Source organism: Lathyrus oleraceus, chromosome 5 (assembly GCF_024323335.1).
Source record: "Lathyrus oleraceus cultivar Zhongwan6 chromosome 5, CAAS_Psat_ZW6_1.0, whole genome shotgun sequence".
Lineage (NCBI taxonomy): Eukaryota > Viridiplantae > Streptophyta > Magnoliopsida > Fabales > Fabaceae > Lathyrus > Lathyrus oleraceus.
In genome coordinates this window covers 622,600,196-622,620,359 of record NC_066583.1, presented here as the reverse complement: position 1 = coordinate 622,620,359, position 20,164 = coordinate 622,600,196, and the positions used below count along the sequence as shown (strand labels likewise).

Sequence of the window (20,164 nt, the reverse complement as noted above, 5' to 3'; positions counted from 1 at the left end):
GCGTATCATTCTACCACAGGGTGATCCCAGAGGCAAATGGATTCCCACGTACGAAGGGCCGTTTGTAGTTAAGAAGGTATTCTCTGGTGGAGCCATGATACTAGCTACAATGGACGGCGAAGACTTCCCGCATCCCGTGAACGCAGACATAGTCAAAAAATACTACGCATAAAAGAGACCTGCTAGGTCGACGTACCTAGGCAAAAGTAAGGGCATCCCGGCAAACCAAAAAGGTTCGGGCAAAAATTAGGGATAAACATAAAAAAATGTGCACCCGGCAAGTCGAAAACCTGAAAAGGCGGCTTGGGCAAAAAGGGGTATCCTGGTGGATTGAAAACCTGAAAAGGCGGTCCAGGCAAAATTTAGGGATCAAAGCGTATGACTATGTCCCGTTCTCAGACAGCTTCATCCAAGTTCAAAGGACTGAACAAGCTAATCACTTCTATCCGACAGCAGGAGATGAGAGGCTTGAAGACATAATGGCAGTAGGGGAATTAAAGTCAATAGGACGTTTTCGGCATAGCTTTCTCTTTGTTTTCTTGACAATTTCCTCTTACTAGGATTTCTGTCTCCTTGTACACAAATTGCCTGTTTATAGGCCCTCTTTCGAAATCAATATAATTTTAGTTTAAAAAAATGCTTTTGTTTTACTTTCTCTGTTTTGTTTGCATAAGCGTCCATTGATTTAATTCGAATTAATATATGCATTTGGATATGATCGATGTTTACCAAAAATGCGTGCATAAAATAGAAATAGCGATTACTACTAGACTTCAGGATCGAGGAGAAGGTCTAATCATGCTTTCCAATGAATCCGTTGCTAATCCTATCCCCCAGCAAAGCCAGTCATTCCCAGAAGAGAGTGGCATTACTAGACAAATGGGTCATCTCTTCCACCCCCAGCCAGGCTTCTGTTGAACATTTCTACCATCAGACAAAAATCAAGCATCCCCGGCTGAGAAAGGGTCATCGATACCAGTATCTCCCAACCAGAAGATTGAGATTTGTTTTCCCCAGTAGAGTCTTTTGGAAGAACTTTTCAGATGCATAATTCATTCATTACATCATTTCACAGCATACGCATGCATACATCGTTCGCAGTTATTTTCGAAAGCATAAAACATCTCATGCATCATGACATGGCATGAAGCTAACTTTATTTTTCAGGTTAATTATTCCCCTGATACAGTCAAAACAAAGGTCCATTCAGACGGACATCCTCATCAATTACGTTCAGGATTCAACTACATCTTTCAGATATACTCCATGTCAACATTCATTCTGACATCCTCCTAACGATGGCATCTATAAGCCCATCCCAGACATTTATTGCAAATACAACATATACAAATACTATCAGATATAGCCTAGCGTACGGTTCATTCTGATTCAGCTCAACATATGACTCTTTCAACTCAGATGCGATCTAATGTACGATCCATTCCGACCTTCAACAACTCCAATACGGTCTAGCATACGACCCATTTGGACCTTCAAGGCCTCAAATGCTACCTAGCGTACGGTACATTCTGAAGTGTAGTCTGGCGTATGACTACCCCCTTCATCATCAGGTACAGCCTAACGGACGGCTCAGTCTACAACTCAGATACGATCTAGCATACGATCCATTCTGATCCTTCACCCCCAGTAACGATACAGCCTAACGGACGGCTCGTTCCGCAACTCAGATACGATCTAGCGTACAATCCATTCTGATCCTTTATCCCCAGCAGTGTATGACTCATTCGGATTCTTATCTCATTTTGATTCGGCACAACATATTACTTCTCCAACAATACGGTCTAGCGTACGACCCATTCAGATCTTCATTCCTCAGATACTACCTAGCGTACGGTACATCCCGAGGTGTAGTCTAGCGTACGACTACTTTTCGTCAGATACAGCCTAACAGACGGCCCATTCTGCAACTCAGATACGATCTAGCGTATGATCCATTCTGATCTGTTATCCCCAGCGGCGTATGACCCATTCTAACTCCCCAGTGAAGTCGACGGCCTAATAAATGACTCACTATACGGTCTAGCGTATGACCCAGTGACACCCATGACTTCAGATATCTTCTAACGTACGACGTACTCTGAAGCTCTCATCATCAAACTTCCTAGATGGCATCTTTAAACCCATCTCCATCAAGACTAACTAATTGACAAGTGCAAATTTTTGGGGCATCCTAAGTGTTCAATAATCTTCCACCTCCAGACCACGAATGGCGTACATACCATTCTGACTCTCTCGGTTCAAGAATATTGAACAGGGGCAGCTGTCATACCCCAAAATTTGCCCATTAATATTTCAAGAAATTTTTCAGGGCACTCCGACTCATTTTTATGACACTGATCTTAAAGGAACAAAGGCCCAGCTCACGAGTGGCCCAATCCAGAAAATGGCCCAAACTGGCCTGCTCGCTAGGCGAGCAAATCCTTCGCCTAGCGAACGTTCGCCGCACGCTCGCCTAGCGAACGTTCGCCGCACGCTCGCCTAGCGAACGTTCGCTACACGCTCGCCTAGCGAAGCTGGCAGATAACAGAAAATTCTGGGCTTCACTCTGAGCCCATTAGGTCATGAAAAAAGGCATTATAAATACCACAACTCCAGTCAGAAAAAGGGAGGACGAAAAAGGACGAAAGGAGGACCCTAGCAAGCAAACCCTAGCGCTCACAGACGGAAAACCCTGGAGGCTAACCCTGAGAATTCCGAGTAACCCTAAAGGAAACCCTGAAGGAAAAGCCGGCGGCAGCAAGGTCACTTCCGCTCAATTCGATCCGATCGGCCAATTCAAGGTTACAATTCGATTACAAACAGGTTGGCATTGCTATTACTACCTTATGTTCTTAATTTGCACATGGTATCATGATTGAATTTATGAAACTATCTTAAGTTTTACATATGAATTTAAGTATGCATGAACATCTGAATGTCTAACCACATAATCTCTGTGATGAATGCTATAAGGTGTGAAGCTTGCTGCCATTATATCGTTATTAAAACCGGAATCCGCAGCCGCCGCTAGCACATCGCTAAGCGAGCATGCAACGAGTGTTCGCTAAGACTTCGCTAGGCGAAGCAGGAGCGAACGCGACAGCAACCGACTTTTCTGTTCTGACTTTTGCCCACCTGTCATGTTTTTATCATAGCCATGCATTGTTTATCTGACCCTACTACTGTTCTGGTTTCTTTTGTGGTGTAATTCTCGATTGCACCCTGATTTGGTATTCTGACATGTTTGCTGAGTTTTGCAAAGGTTCACACATCGCCGGAAAAGCTAGCTAGATAGGTATTCCACTTTATTTGTGGGATGCCCTTTGTGGAGTTTCACCCTAAATTACCTAATTAATTTTAATGTATTAATTTTAATGTGGATATCCACCCTCAATTACTTAGCTGATTTTAATGTATTGATTTTAATGTGGAGATTCATCCTAATTGCCTAATTGATTGTAAAATACGACCTTTAAATATGTGATCTTGGACCTCTCTTTGCTGCCCTACGGTATTACGGTATAACGGTCGTGTCCCGCGAATGTAGGGATACACTTAGCAAAGACCCTTCGGTTAAATCATCATAAAATAAATCATGGTCCCTCGGATGTTGCCTTTGAAAATACGATTTTGTCCCTCGATGACCCTTCGGTGTAGCCTACGGTTAAATGATGATCGTCCCTTCGAATGCTAAGGTATCCTTACAACTGTTGCCTTCAATGACCTATCGATGACCCTACAATGACCCTTTTACATCCAAAGGATAAAACTACTTACTTCTCAATAGTAAGGACAGTTTTACCCTCATAAGGATAGGAAATGCCCATAATGACCTTAGGAAGGTATAACTCTCAATTACTGGATCATAACCTAAAACATTTTCCACCCCTCACACTTTGCAAGTCCTAGAAAATCACCACTTGGTATACATTCATACTAGAATCATTACCAAGTTATATTTTTCTAAACTGTTTTTCAAAAGCAAACGAGATAAATACTTTGTATACATTCATACGAGAATCATTACAAAGTTAAACTCTCTTTTCGAAACATTTTTAAACAATTCACCAACACTTTTCAGACAAAAATATAAGTGATCCAGCAATTAAGAGCCCATGGATAACCATGGATACAAAGGGTGCTAATACCTTCCCTTTGTATAATGTACCTCCCGAACCCAAAATCTATTGAGGTCTTTCCTGTTCTCTTCCACCTTTCCTTATTGGATAAAAGAAAAGTCGGTGGCGACTCTTGCTATCCGCGACATTGCGATAAAAAGCAAAATACCCCAAGTCAGTTCACCGTATGACACATACACCTGAAAGGGGAGGGGTTACATGTAAAGTATAAGGGAGTGCGGAAATAAAATGTCTCATTGTCAGGTAGCCCAAGAGAAAGCCTTGTGTGTGCAATTGTGTCTTAAACTAATCATTGGATAATGGAAATACAAAGCATGTATCCCTAAGGTAGTGTCATGAATGCTCTCTATTCTTGCAATAAAAGATTACAGATCCTCAGAAACTCCAGGTTGCATAGGTCAATCACACATGTTCAAGTCCAAATGCAAGGATGCTACAAGAAATCTCTAAGTCCATGATCCATTGTCCATTCCATTCTTAGGAGTTACTATCTTCTTGCATTTTTTAAGTCTATTCCATTTTAAGTCCATTTTCAAGATGAGATGAAGAGTGATATGAATGTACAACATGATATAAAGCAAAATAAAGCAAGCAAAGTAAATGACAAAAATAAGTGTTAGAAGTTAGATGCGAAATGTAAAAGTTAGGTACGAAATTTAAATGAGTTAGAGTTAATTGTTAGATGTTAGATGTTAATCAAGATCAAAAGAGAAATAACAAGAGAATTGCAATCAAATATTAAATCTAAAACAAAATCTAACATAAAAACAAATCTAATATTATCATATCAAAAATCAAAATCAAATGAAATTCTAAAAGCAAAACCAATGTTAATATCAAATTGAAATTCTAATATTAAACAAGTATCAAATTAAATCAAAATAAAAAATTATCAAAAACAAAATGAAATGAACCTAAAACAAACAGTCCAGAATGGGCCCAAAGTGAAACTGCATGAGAGGCCCAAACGGAATGGGGGTGCAATATTGGAAAATACGGTGTAGGACAATAATGCTATGGGCCTTGGCCCATGCTACTTCAACAAAGGAGATCCAAAGTCTCCCTCACATTCCAGACCACGCCCCTCTCTTTCAAACATTCCCTCCAACCCTGGTCGACGAACCAAACCTGCGCCGCACCGGAGCTCATCATCGGCAGCGGCGGAGCTCCAAACATGAAATCCAGATACCAAAACGGCCCTCTCCACCTCGCGGTCCCGAATCCTCAAACCACATATCCTAATTCTAAACTCACAAGACCAATCGCGATCGGACATGTATGAACCCTAAGCTAATCTATCAGAAATTAAATGCGATATAGTGGAAATCAAAGACCAGCAGGTTAGGGCTTCGATCTCCCTAACCTGATACTACACTGTAGCAATCGAATAAGAGAAGGAGCACATGTATTAAGTGAATTACCTGTCGGAGATGTCGACAGAGACGATGACGACGATGACAACGATCACAGGTACACCTCTTCTCCACTTCCTCGCGCTTCTCTTCTCCTCTTATTTCTGAAACCTGTTTCTGTTAAATAGTCAAAGCATGAGAGTGATGTGGTAATAGAGTGTTGAAACTTCCAATGATGGTTTAGCTCAACTGTGTAGAGCTTCGAATGATGAAGCTCTCACGACGATGAAGTGAGCGTATACTGAGGGTTGGGGAATAAATGCAAAATTCTTTGGGTGAGGAAGATTTGGGCCAATGATTGGCAATGATTACCTCCTTTATAGTGTGATTCAAGAGGGTAATTTAGGGAATTGAGTCTGAGTTGTTAGATCCTGATTTGTCCAACTGGAAATTGAAATTAAAATGCATTTATTTTGATAAAAATTTGATAACAAGTGAGATGATGATGAGTGAATCACGTGTGATTTAAATGAGAGAAACCACGTGCCCCTACTTTCCAATTCATTTGTTGCAACCTTGCCACAGATTTACTTGGACATCCATTCTGAACCGCATTATATTGACTTGTTACAGGTTACTACTGGTGAATGTTGATGTGCAAAGGGAAATACTGTTGGCTTCATGGTACCTGCTTACCCCAGTTCATGATTTATAATCCCCTGAGTTGCAAGTGTGTATGATTGGTCCCTTGCTCATGGTTTGCGTTGCGGTTCAACTTCAGAGCAAGTTCTATTTTGCAAGCTAGAATTTTCCCTGGTTTGTATTACTCATGTTGCTGACTGATTGTTGTTTCTCCGTGTTTATGCAGTGTGTTTGCTGCATCTTTGAAGGCTTGTGCGTGTTGCAGTGGTTGCAACTTCCATTCTCCATTTCATTTCGGTTGTGCGTGTTTGGCTTGGATGGTAACTGCAGTTTATTTTTGACGTCGTTTGGCTATGCGCGCCTGCGTTCCAGCTTATGCGCATAGGGCCAAAAATAAGGAGCTGACACGGGTGCCCGTGTCAGCCACCTGTAGCACCTCAAATTTGCACCTATCCTTATACATACATTCTCATATTAGGTCATAACATAACATGGTCTACTGCATAGCATTGCATTGTCCCTTTGCCTCAAGTGCAAGCCATTCAGAAGAATTAGGTCAAACTGGTCAGGAGGTCAGTCAATCAAGCAAGCAAGTACAATTTTCATTGAGCCAAGGCCCTAGGGTTGGTCCAACATGTTCACATGACCTAGGGGTCCTTTGGAAGTGGTTTGGTCAAAGATTGGATGCTCAGAAGTCATCAGTCAATGCACAGTTTACCAGAAACCCTAAAAAGTCAACCTTGGTCAACTGGGCTTGATTTTATGATTTTGATGGTGGGATTTGGTTTGAGAGGGTTCATTCATGTCCATATAGGCCTCATATAACATGTCAAACACCATCATGGAAGAATTTGAAGCCAGACAAGAAATTTCCAAAAATAGAAACTTGACCTGTAATTGGAATTTGCCAAAAATGGAAACTTCTTGATCCTAAACTTACATCATGATACAAGCTTCAAATGAATTTTTGCCCAACATGAAAGTTGAAGTTCTTGTTCTCCCATTTCCAAAAAGTCCAAGAACACTCAATTCCCATGTATGGTTGGCAAGTTATGATCAAATCATTCTCACAAATTTTTGAACTTCAAAAGGCCATATCTCTCAAACCATTTGGCCAAATTGGGTGGGGTTTTTTGCAACAAGTCACATTTGATCCCCTTTTTCGAAAAATGTCATCATCATTCGTCAAAACATCACCAATCAAAATGGCATTTTTGAACTAGCATGATTTAATTTCAAGAGAGGTGAAAAAGTGAATCTTCAAATTAACCAATTCCAACCATTTTTGCCACTTGTATTTGACCAGAAATCATGTTTGGAACTTGCCCAAAGGCCCATTTTCGAGCTGTAAGCCTTGCACCATGCACTTAAGTGAAAAATGACCAAATTAGCAAAAACATTCCAAATTAGCATTTCCAATTACCACTTTCCCTAATCATGCTTAGCATGTTAAACAGCATACATATATGTTATTTTCTGCCAAACAGAACCCTAGCAGCCACTCTAAACAAACAAAAAAAAAACCTCTTTCTCTCAAATTTCATTTTCCTTCATTTTGAACTTGCTGTCAAAAATCTTCAAGGATTCGAGCTAGGGCTTAGTGCCTTCATCACTCATCACCATCTTGAAATCATTGCAAGTGACATTCTTCAGCTGTAATGCCATTTACACGACTGTTTCTCCAAGAACACATTAATGGCAGATCTTGACTTGAGCAAAACCAAGCATTCCTGAGCTCAAAATCCTTAACCATTCATCATTTCAAGCAACTAGGAGCAGCTGTTTTGAGCTTACACGGCCAAATCATCACTGAATCACCATTGCCTTGCAGATTTGGTAAGTTTTTGCGTATCACCATTTGCTAAATCTTGACATGCATTAGTTAGGTCTTTGTATGCTGAGTTCAATAGTGGTTATGGTTTTGAAAATGGTTGAGTATTTGCAAAGATATGTTGATCTGAAGTTTGGTGTTCATATATGTTTTTGCTCGAATCTTCCATGATAAGTTGATTTAGTGAAAATGGAGTTGGGGATTATGCATGTGTGTTGTTTGCTGGTCATAATGGTATGCTCAATTTGAGTTTCTGGGCACAAATTATTTTTCGAGTTGGATGATGAAGATGAATACCTTGCTGTAACATAAACCCTAATCTGCATTTTTCCAGAAATTTGTATGGACGTATTGCATGCGCTTGTCACTGTTTTATTGCCATTAGCCAATCAGAAAGCAGCATCCTCATGTGTAATGCGCTGCGTTTCATTAACTTGTTCAAATAATTACAAGTTTGCCACCGGTCGTGCCCCTTGTCTTATTAACTCATGTTATTTTCAATTTTATTTCATTTTTGATTCACCAATTTGCAAAAATCATAGCTCATTCATTGTTAATCCAAATTTCATGGGAATTTTTGCATTTTGTTCATCTGGATCTCTAGTTTTTAATCATGATTTTTCCTGAATTTTTGCATGAGTGGATTTTAAATGGTGCTAGGGTTTTATTCATGTGCTCATATTTTGTACACTTTGCCAAAACATTTGTGAAATGGTGATGCATTATCCAATGGCTTTGAAATTTTTTGTGCTTAAACTAGACTCATCCATGGTGATTATGGTATAGAGATTGTGAATTTATCATTTCTGGTTTGAGAGTTATAATTTTTTGAATTAGGGTGTGACAATTTGTGTCACACCATTGATGTGCAACTTGATGATTTTCAATACCATGTCTCTTGACCTCAAATTGTTTTGAATTTTTGCATGAATGTACTCTTGAATGACTAGTTTACATGTGATTTTTCTTGGAATTGTTTGTGGTATTTCCCAATTGTTTGAGATTTTTGTCCCCTGTTTGGTCTTATGTTGACTTTTTGTGATACATGTTCCCATTTCATTTATGAAATTCTCATACTTTATTGGATGGTCATGAAATTTGCCATGGTTTTGATCCCATTCATTTCTCATATGCCATCACGGATTTATGATTTTTTCAAGTTGATGTATGTTTGGTTGACTTCTTTGAGCATGCTTAAAATTGCCTTGCCTTTCTGATTTTCATTGACTACCTTCCCATGATCCAATTGAGCTGAAATTTGACATGCTTACCATGCTATGGATTGTGTTTGATCATGATTTATTTGATGATTTTTGGAATTGTTTATGATTGGTTTTGAGTTGAGTCTTGCTGTTGACTTCTATGAGCTTCCATATGCCATGCTTTGACTTCTTTTGCTTATAGAATGATGATGAGGAATGATATGATTGTGGAATCAATTGAGTTTGCTTCTTGATTGTTTGAATATGATTTTGATTGGAGTTCATTTGCTGTTTTGACTTTCTCATCCCCTTTTGACCCTAGGCTTGTCCTAGTGGTCCTGTTACTCATGTTTGAGCTCATTTTTTCAGGTTAAGCAACAATTACCCAATGAGACCAATACAAATTGATTGAGTGTGCTTGTTTATCATGACTAATCTATTTGTTTTGTAGGTTGCTTGGCTCACATGCCTTGAACCTTGAGCATTGCACATTTATCTGCTTGTGTTGACTGTTAACCTTTGTTTCATTCTGATTTAACTTTGACTTGTATACTAACTGTGCTTGACTGATTTCAGGTACTTTAGTTGCTTTTAGTTCCTTGTGAACTTTGCTTTGCTTTGCTTAAGAGCAATTTGCATTGAGGTATGCCTTCTTATCTTCATGTAGTATGGAAGACCTGGCCTGTTACTTGGCCAGGCAACTGTCTGAAGTCCTCCTTAAGAGGCAATGTTTGTGATTGTTTAAAATTGTCCCTGTACATATTCAAAGACCTCCTAAGTGAAGAGGCAATTGGCAGAACCCAAGGGATATGCAATCTATCCCCTGCTAGTTTGTGTGTCACTCACCTTGCTCACACAACTTGTGTTGATGCATAGTGAGTAAAAACCCAAGATCTATAGAGTCTAACTTGTGGATAGAGTTCCTACTTTCTGAACTCCCACACCTTCTGATATTCAAATGCTCTCCCTGACCAGGGATAAGAGCAATGAGGCACACCCCTCATCTCCTTTCATCTGCTTCACCTTAGCCCCTCAATGGCAAGGTTAAGAGCACCATTAACCCTATTCCAGTTGGCTTCAATGCCTAACCTTTGTGTGAGCCCATTGCTTGTGTATAGTGTGTGCTACTTGTGCTTGTGTGTTTGTTTGTTTGACTTGCTTCCTGTGCAAGTTAGGTTTAGTTCAGCTTGCTTCCTGTGCAAGTTAAGTTAGGTGTGGCTTGCTTCCTGTGCAAGTCATGTTTAGGATAGGCTGGCTCCCTGTGCCAGTTAGCTAGAAACCTTAACTTAGGGATGATTTTGCATGATAACATCTAGGCTCGAGTCGTAGTCTCCCTAGTTGTGTCTCCCTCTGTTATCTGGTTAGGCTAGTCCTGTGTCCCTGCGTAGGGGAACTACGTCGCCCTGATCCTCATACCAGATGAGGTACGTAGGCAGGAGATGAGCTGATCTCTCCGGGCGCTTTTTTTTTTCTCTTTTTCCGCCCTTTTTTCTTTTTCAACCTTTGTCTTCAACCCCTTTGTGTGTGTTTTGGTTCGGATGCTGATGTAAGTCCAGTGATTGGCATTCAGGCTCCATGTTTGCCTTTTTGTGTGTGTTTTGGTTCGGATGCTGATGTAAGTCCAGTGATTGGCATTCAGGCTCCATGTTTGCCTTCTTGTGTGTGTTTTGGTTCGGATGCTGATGTAAGTCCAGTGATTGGCATTCGGGCTCCACGTTTGCCTTTGCCTGTGTTTGTTTGTGTGCGTGTCAGCCGAGCTACGAATGCTCTGATTCTCCTTCGTCCAAGGAGATACGTATGCATAGGATGCGATATCCTAGCGAGCATGCGTCGTTTCCCCAGTCCGAACTACTTCGACTCTGATGTCTATGCCTGATAGACTAAGTAGGCCCGGGATGCGATATCCTGCCGAGTCAGTCTTGTTTGTTTTCTTGTGTCTCTTTCAGACAGTGTGTGTGTGTGTGTTTGAGCAGTGTTTTAGCAACCATTTTTCCTTCCTATTGTTCGTGGATCCCGTCGAGTACGACGGATGCGTAGGGGTGCTAATACCTTCCCTTCGCATAACCGACTCCCGATCCCATTCTCTTTGGTCGCGAGACCATGTCTTTTCCAGGTTTACTCTGAGCGTTTCCTTTCCCTCTTTTGGGATAAATAACGCACAGTGGCGGCTCTGTTGTTCTTGTTTTCCCGCCGGTTTTTCGCGTAATGCGATAGCACCCTGGAAGGGGCGTGTTAGCCCTTGTTGCCAGACAGCCAACACGGCCGGTCGTGTTGCCTGACACGGCCAGTGTTGGCTTGGACACCTAATTTTCCAATTTTTGCTATATTTTGGCACGATTGATCTCGGGGGGCATTTTGGACTTTTGCTACATCAAAAATGAGCTCAGGAACTATTTAGAGGATTTTTGAATACGGAGAAGGGGACTTTTTACACATTTACAGATTCGGTACGATTAAGATTGAAGCGATCAAGAGCGGCGAAGAACGGAGGTCCTTCAAGAGACGATGCGATTGAAGATCAACGAAATTACCTTACTTTTGTAATGTCTAAATTTTATTTTGTATCTTATTTGAATAATATGAGAGGCTAAACCCCCCAATGCCAGGGGGGTCCCTGAATTGATAGTGTAATGACTCTGAATTGATAATTTCCTTAATATATGATGTTTGTTGTCAATTTCACTATGCAATGTTCATAATGCTTTCTTTATCAAAAAAATTAGGATTGTTATATGGTTAACAATTAACGAGATTGCAATTGTTAAGGTTTTTGTACTGTGAAACCATAGTAGATGTCACCTAGAGCTAGGGATACCCTATGGTTACCGTTTTTATCTTGGTAATTTGTATTGCTTGGTTTCATTATAATCGCCTAAGGACTTAGAGATTAGAATGAATGACCAAAGGTTTCCCTCTGAGGTCTTAGGAGGAAACAATTTTAAGATCCGATAATTGAACATTTTGAATTGTTTAAGGAGATATACACTCAAGGTCATTACAGGAGATATTCATACACCATCCTTGGCATATTATTATAAATTGTGAAAATATTTATTCTGTTTTATTTTCTCATACAGTGAATTTTTACAAAACCCCAACTATTTGTTTTGTTCAATTGAGTCACAATTTAAACTTGTATTCCCACGCAATCCTCGAGATCGATCTTTGAGAAACATCTCTATTATTACTACATTGGCAAAATAGTACACTTGCTATTTTCCCGATCAATAACTCAATAAAAAATAACAACATAACTAACAAAAACCACAACAATGACACAAATATTTACTTATCGTAACAAAAACAACAACATAACTTAACAAAAATATCAACAATAACACAAATCTTTTACTTGTATCAACAAAAATAAGATAACTTAACAATAACAACAACATAATTAACAAAAACCACAATAATAACATAAACAATTTACTTATCTCAATAAAAACAATAACATAAAAACTTTAATCTCATTTTAACAACAAGAACAATAACTCTAAACATTTTATTAACTTAACAGAAACAACAAAATAACTTAACAAAAACAACAACATACAACCTATAGAGTTTAATGTCTCAATAACAATAAAAAGAACAAATGCTAAAGGACAAATAGTTTGAACAACAACAATAACATAACTTATAACATGAATGATGAATAAGTTTAACGTATCAGCAATGTGAAGAAGAAGTCAAATAAATGAGTTTCGTGTTTTCGTCTTGCAAGTTTCATGTCACATTTCCTTATCCATACGAGTTGGAGAAGATATGTTGGTGTTTTGTGAAGAAATTGTGTGCAGATGTTTATGGAGATTTGGATAAGGCGTGAGAGGTTATGGTTTCACTTATAGAGTTAGGACTCAGTTCTACTCAGAAGTGAAAAAAGTATCGCTTATATAGGTAACACTTTTCAGCACAGTTGAAAGAAGTAACCGTGTTGAAATGTCCCTTGTTTCAACATGGTTGTTACTTTAGACCGTGGTGAAAAATAGTTTAATTTTAATTTTAAAATAGAAATTAAGGGAACACACCATTTTTGTATTGAAAAAATACAAAATTGTTGATGTTGCGATCCGAATCGTGCCACTCATTCACCTTTCACCACGGTTGTTAGTTTAGACTGTAGGGAAAATTATTTTTTTTTAAAAAGTCGTTGAATGAATATGTGAGATATTGGACCGAATTTGTTGTGAAAGTGATGCCAGAATAACAAAGTATAATCGGTTTCTTGATCAGAAATAAACCCACAAGGATAGAAAAAAAGGAAGCAAGAAGAAAATAATAAGTTGGTTATAAACTGCTATTTTTTACTTTCTCTTTAAAACAAGATTGCAAGTGTTACGAAATAACAAGTAATCTCTCTCACCCTAATTAGGATTTGTGTTATACAATAATGAGAGACTAGTATGTTATTTATAAGAAAACTAACACACTAAACTAATGAACTTTTACACACAAACTCATTACACAAGCTAACTTAGAGAATAAACTAACTTAAATAATTGGGCATAACAAACATGCCCAATTCGACATGCTAACAATCCTAGCATACTTCGACTACACCATGTGAATAGACTTTGACGATATGCTAATGATCTTGTCGGATTTTCGAACCAAGAAGCTACCCTTCGATCATACTAGAGTTCGATCCAATGTCTCACAAATCTCCACCTTGGAACAAACTCTATAACATCAAGGGAACAAACTAGCTTTCTTCATGCAACTTTAACAACTGCATACAGTAGAAAAACTTACAACTTGGTAATGTCTAGTGATAATATCAACAACATTGTGATTTGTCGAACCCTTCAGCAATTGTACTTCTCCACATTCGATTACCCCTCTGACAAAATGCAGCCTCACATCGATGTGTTTGGTTCGCTCATGACATACTGTATTCTTCGGCAGGTGTATAGCACTTTGACTATCACATTTAACAGTGATAACTCGACCTTGAAGTTTTAGCTCCTTAGCAAAACCTTCAAGCCACAATGCTTCTTTCACAACTTCAATGAGGGTGATATATTTCGCCTCAGTGGTTTATAAGGAAACAACCTTCTGAAGTGTTTATTTCTAAGTGATTGTTGTGCCAAACATGGTGAACACATATCAAGGAATAGATTTTTTGGAATTCATACAACCTACATAATCAAAGTCGACATACCCTTTGATTTACGCTTTACTATTTTCACCACATGCTCCACCATAAATCAGGACTCTGCTCAGAGGCCCACTTATGTACCTTAGAATCCACTTCAATGCTTGCTAGTGAGCCTTTCCAGGATTCTCCATGTACTTGCTTACAAGACTTACTGCATATATTATGTCGGGTCTAGTACAAATCATAACATACATTAAAGAACCTACTATGTTAGCATATGAGATGCTATTCATATAAGCTATTTCGACCTCAGTACTAGTACGTTGATATGTACTCAGCTTGAATTGACGGTTTGTTGGAGTCACAACAGAATTTGAATTCGACATACCAAATTTATCGAGAATCTTCCGTAGGTATGTCTCTTGAGATAAGCATAATTTCAATTGCTTTCTACCTCTTTGGATGTCAATCTAAGAATCCTGGATGCAGCTCTCAGATCCTTTATATCGAACTCCTTATTGATAACTGTCGTACCTCAATTACCCTCTTTTTTTATTTCTCAGCCTTGCTTATGACCAAACATGCTTCTCTTGATCATTCATTTAGAAATCATTCAAAATCATAATATATCTACCTTTCCATGATTAGTTAATAAACATTAAACTTTCTAAATATTTTCCATAAACTTCAATGAGTAAGTTCAAATCTTTCCATATGTCACTCAATTTAAGTATATATCCATTTCAAAAACATTCATGCTAAAAATCTCAATTAATATTTAGATTTGTCATTCAAAGTTAATTAAACATTCATAATAATACTCAATTAATACACATTCAAAACATAATAAACATTAACCAATAATTATTTATTCAAGCATCATGAGATAAGGTAACAACAATAACAACAACAATGAAAACAACACAAATGCTACTGACAAAAGGTTCAAGACTTTGCCTGCAGCAGAAACACTCCCACGCAATGAGGTGCTTGGAGGTTATATCTTTGTTTGTAAAATGATACAATGCAGAAAGACTTAAAACATTAGCTATATGGACTGCCTTGAAGGTATCGAGATCCGATAAGGGCAATAACACTGGGGTTACCTCTGTTTCTGTATAACTATACCACCTATCATAGCATGACAGTAGCAACAACCGTTCAATCTGCACAAGCCAATAACAAAAGCATCATGCACAAACAAAAATGTTGAAGGAAGATACTACTTGGCAGCCTGTTTGGAAAGATGAGTTTGAGTCAAATCCACTTTTGAGGAAAGCAATGATAAATGGATACGGTTTACCTTGATGCTCGATGTTTATAGCTCATTGGTTGGTCGTTCAGTTCAGTTGGCGAAGTTCATACCAAGTGAAATAAAGAGAGTGAAGATAAGTGCAACTTATGTTTGAGTGGTCATTAGTTATTTACAAGGTTGGAATCATGGGATGGATAAAGTTCTGGCTTACGACATGGTTGGGCTATCACTTCTGGATTAATACTTTCATCATGGTACATCATACTGCACCACAAATACTGTCTCGATGCAGACCAAAACGTTCCGCAGAATTTTCCGTCGGACCTGCAAGATGACTCTGCTCAGCGGAACCTACGTCACGACATAACAATCCGTAAGAGTTAACGGCGTCATGGCCCAACAAGCTAGCTGCACATGAAAATAGATTCACTGCTAACTTAATAAATTCATAACGTTTCGCACTTAGATAATAACAATAAGAACAGAACCTGCATGAATTAGTTCATAATAAGAGCCACAACAATAGAGGTTGAATTCGATTTAAAATGCAAATCCATCTAATTTCTAACATTCAATTCAACACTTATCAATCCACATAACCTACCTCACAACGACCTAAGCCTTGAAACACATTCATACCATGACCAATTGCCGTCCACCCATTGCATCAATGCAACGACCCAATGCCACAACAGTGCGACAAGGCCACTCCCTTCAACCTGTACATCCAACAACGTCAAAAAATCACTTACCAACCATTCTAACTTCATAATAATTAATATTAACTAACTCCAAACAGAATACAAGCCAACCCATCAACCAGTTAAGCTATCAATTCACAACAGTCAACATTTTACTGCACAACTAACTGATTAGCACAACTCTACTGAAAGCAACTAACCAGATACAATCACTACCATTCGTAATAGTAGATTTTAATAACATTGTTCGAACACGCCCTGAAGAGCCAATAAGTGAAAACAAAAAGCTCACGAGTCATACGAGCATAACGCGATCCAAAAGAACAAGTTGAGTGTCACGGTAAGCAGCAATGTAGTACCATATCGCAACCATTGATCACACCAAATTACACCGTTTTTTTGACTCGGATTTCACATGTTTATTAGGACTTTATTATCATTTTGTTTGTATTATGCTCTCTTTTCTCTTGTTTTCAGATATTTACACACATGACGTTGCACATAGCGGCCGCTATAGGGGAAGCCATGAGTCATCAGCCCTCAACTAGGAGGTAACCGCCACGTTCCCATGATCCACCCCATTTACACACATGGCGGGCGCCATGAAGGGATGGCGGGCGCCACCTTTGTAAATCACGTTCCCACTAAGTACCACTAAGGAGAAGTTGGAGGGCACCATGGTCTTTACAAACTGCTGAAGATCTCTATAAATAGCTCATTGCATTTTGTTTTCTAATCATCCAACTTAGTTTTACAACACTAAGCATATATTTATCATTTATAATAGCGATAATCCGTCACATCGGGGGGTTATCGCACCTTTGTGAGATTGAGTTGGGTCACTTCGAGTTGCTGTCGTCTTTAGCTTCAGGAGTCAGAGGTTTATTTTTGTATCAGAATCGAAGCCTCCATTTGGAGCAGGTTCTTATTTATCGCTTTATTTATTTTCCGCATCGCTTTTATTTTATTTATTTCCCGCATCGCTTTTATTTTATTTATTTCCTGCATCGCTTTTATTTTATTTATTTTCCGCATCGCTTTTACTTTATTTATTTTCCGCACTCGCTTTACTTTATTTACTTTACGCACTTTACTCACTCTCTACGCCTCACATTCTAAAGCAAACTTTTCATCATGATTAACACCGTTGTGTTCGTTTGTGTTACCATGTCTGGCTAAATCTTTTAAAGGTTAGAATGTAAGGATCGCGGTTAAAGTAATGTTTCACATATTGAAATCTGTAGAAATACTTAAAAGGTTGTTTTGATTTTTAACTTGAGTTTTCTAAAACAGACTTGGTTAGTTTTAACTATTCGAGGAGTGCGAAACATTGGCTTAGTAACTAGGAATCTTTATCACTTTAAGGAAAGACTATTTTTAAAACTGTTTTCGGACGCGTTGATAGGTTTAAAATTAGGAAACTCCTTGGGTAAACTTTCCAAATCAAAATCACTTTTCATCTAAGTTTACGAGTCTCATTTCTTAAAAATAGGTTTACTACTTTAGCGTTCTGCGCACCTTTTATAAGTGACAATAAAAGGCCTTAATTTAAGGGTAAACTCGGTTCTGAATACGCGAAAGCGACAGTTACTGTTAAATGGATTCTTTTCAAGAGTAGAAAATATTGTCTCATAAGTAGTTCTATTTAGACAATCGAAACATCACTTAACTGACGTGAATTACATTCAACCTGTCTTTACCTGCATTTATTATTTACCGTTGTTTTGCAAACCCAATATCTCTTTTATACCGCCTTAGATAAACACTGTAACGATAGTATTCGATAGGTTGACGATTGGTCTCTGTGGGATCGATATTCTTTTATATTACTTTGACGTTATTCGTGCACTTGCGAATTCCGATGATCAAGTTTTTGGCGCCGTTGTCGGGGACCAACTTCGTCAAATTTCGTACCCCGTTGTTACACCGTATAGACTAAGGCATTATTAGCCAGTAAATGCGAAGAACCCGTAGTACCGGAAATTTAGTAGATCCTTTAGCGGAACTCGAACGTTATACTCGTACACGCCTCTTACTCATCCGAATTAAGAAAGATATGGTCGAGAATCGCGATAGAAGACCTCTTAAGGAATTCGCCCAACCCTCTGATGAGGAACCTAGTTCGAGTATAGTAAACCCCCTTATACCTGCTAACAATTTCGAACTAAAACCATCTTTGTTGCAATTAGTGCAACAGAACCAATACGCGGGTCTCGCTATTGAGAACCCGAATCAACATTTAAAAGTTTTTATCCAACTAGCCAACACCTTTAAATCTAACGACGCTTCACCCGATGCGATCCGTTTAAGATTATTTCCTTTCTCCCTCAGGGATAGAGCACGTTCATGGCTAGATTCACTTCCAGCTAATTCAATAACTACCTGGGAAGACCTTAGGAGAGTGTTCCTTGCTAGATATTTCCCCCTAGTAAGACTACTGATCTTTGAAACCAAATAACTAGATTTGCTCAAAACCAAGGAGAATCACTTTTCGAAGCTTGGGAGAGATATAAAGAGCTATTAAGAGTCTGTCCACACCATGGCCTAGAACAATGGCTGATCGTTCATACCTTCTACAATGGACTCCATTATAACACCAAGATGAGCATCGACGCTGCCGCAGGCGGCGCGCTGATGAACAAACCTTATCCGGAAGCTTGTGACCTAATTGAGGATATGGCCCAGAACCATTATCAATGGGGAACCGAACGAGCATCAATAGAGAAGAAGGAGACCCAAGGTGGAATACATGAGGTAAGCTCTCTAGACATGATGCAGGCGAAAATGGTAGCCCTTAGGATCGAACATATGTCTACAAACACTAACACCGTAGCAGTAGTCCACACAGAGTGCAAACTCTGTGGATCTAAAGGACACGAATCGGCAGAGTGTAACCTTTTGAATGAACTAAATACCGACCAAGTGAATTACGCCCAAGGTAACCCATTTTCAAACACTTACAACCCTGGATGGAGGAATCATCCAAATTTCTCCTATAAAACCAGAACCCTATCCAAAATAATGCACCTCAGAGACCGCAAGGTTATCAAGCCCAAAAACCAAATCAACCTATCCAAGTTGTGCCCCAGAAGTCTAACCTTGAGAAGATCATGGAAAGCTTCATATCGGGTCAGACTCAGCAAAATAAAGAATTCCTAAACCAGAACATTCACGTAAACAAACTTATAACGCAATTAGGAACCAAGGTTGATAAGATAATCACTCACAACAAGATGCTTGAAACCCAGATCTCACAGGTAGCACAAAACCAAGCCCCACAAACTACACCTGGAGGCTAATTTCCTGGACAACCTCAACTAAACCCTCGAGGGCAAGCTAATGCTATCTCGTTACGAAGTGGGACCGCTTACGAAGGGCCTCAGAACCTAGCAATGAGTGAGTCCAAAACTTCTAAAGAAAATATGCCTACCAACCAAGAAGAGGAACCGGAGGAATCCGAGAAACAAACCAACCAAGGAGGTGAAGCCAAGGATAAAACTTACAAACCACCACCCCCGTACAAACCACCAATCCCATATCCACAAAGACTTAAACAAACCAAAGTCAACAACCAATATCAAAAATTTATAAAAGTGATAGAAAAGCTACATGTAGAGATTCCTTTCACCGAAGCTATCACCCAAATTCCATCTTACGCCAAATTTCTCAAAGACATCTTAACTAATAAGCGTAGGCTCGACGATTCAAAACCCTTGGAATGCAACTTTATTTCTGAGGATAAACTTGCTAAGAAGGAGAAAGACCCTGGTAGTTTTTCTATACCTTGCATTTTAGGAAGTCATGTGATCGACAAAGCTTTCCTAGACTTAGGCGCTAGTGTAAGTTTAATGCCCTTAGCTGTATGTAAAGGTTAAACCTAGGAGAATTGCAACCAACTAAGATGTCCCTTCAATTAGATGATAGGTCTGTTAAGTATCCTG

At 39.0% G+C, this 20,164-nt stretch overlaps 1 non-coding gene across 1 annotated transcript; it reads right to left on the bottom strand.

The window, feature by feature from the left end:
• Positions 1-18,662: 18,662 nt before the first annotated feature.
• LOC127089124 (small nucleolar RNA R71) lies at positions 18,663-18,769 on the bottom strand. Its single transcript, XR_007790899.1, has one exon. It is a non-coding gene; the product is annotated as a small nucleolar RNA R71 (small nucleolar RNA).
• Between the last annotated feature and the right edge of the window lie 1,395 nt (positions 18,770-20,164).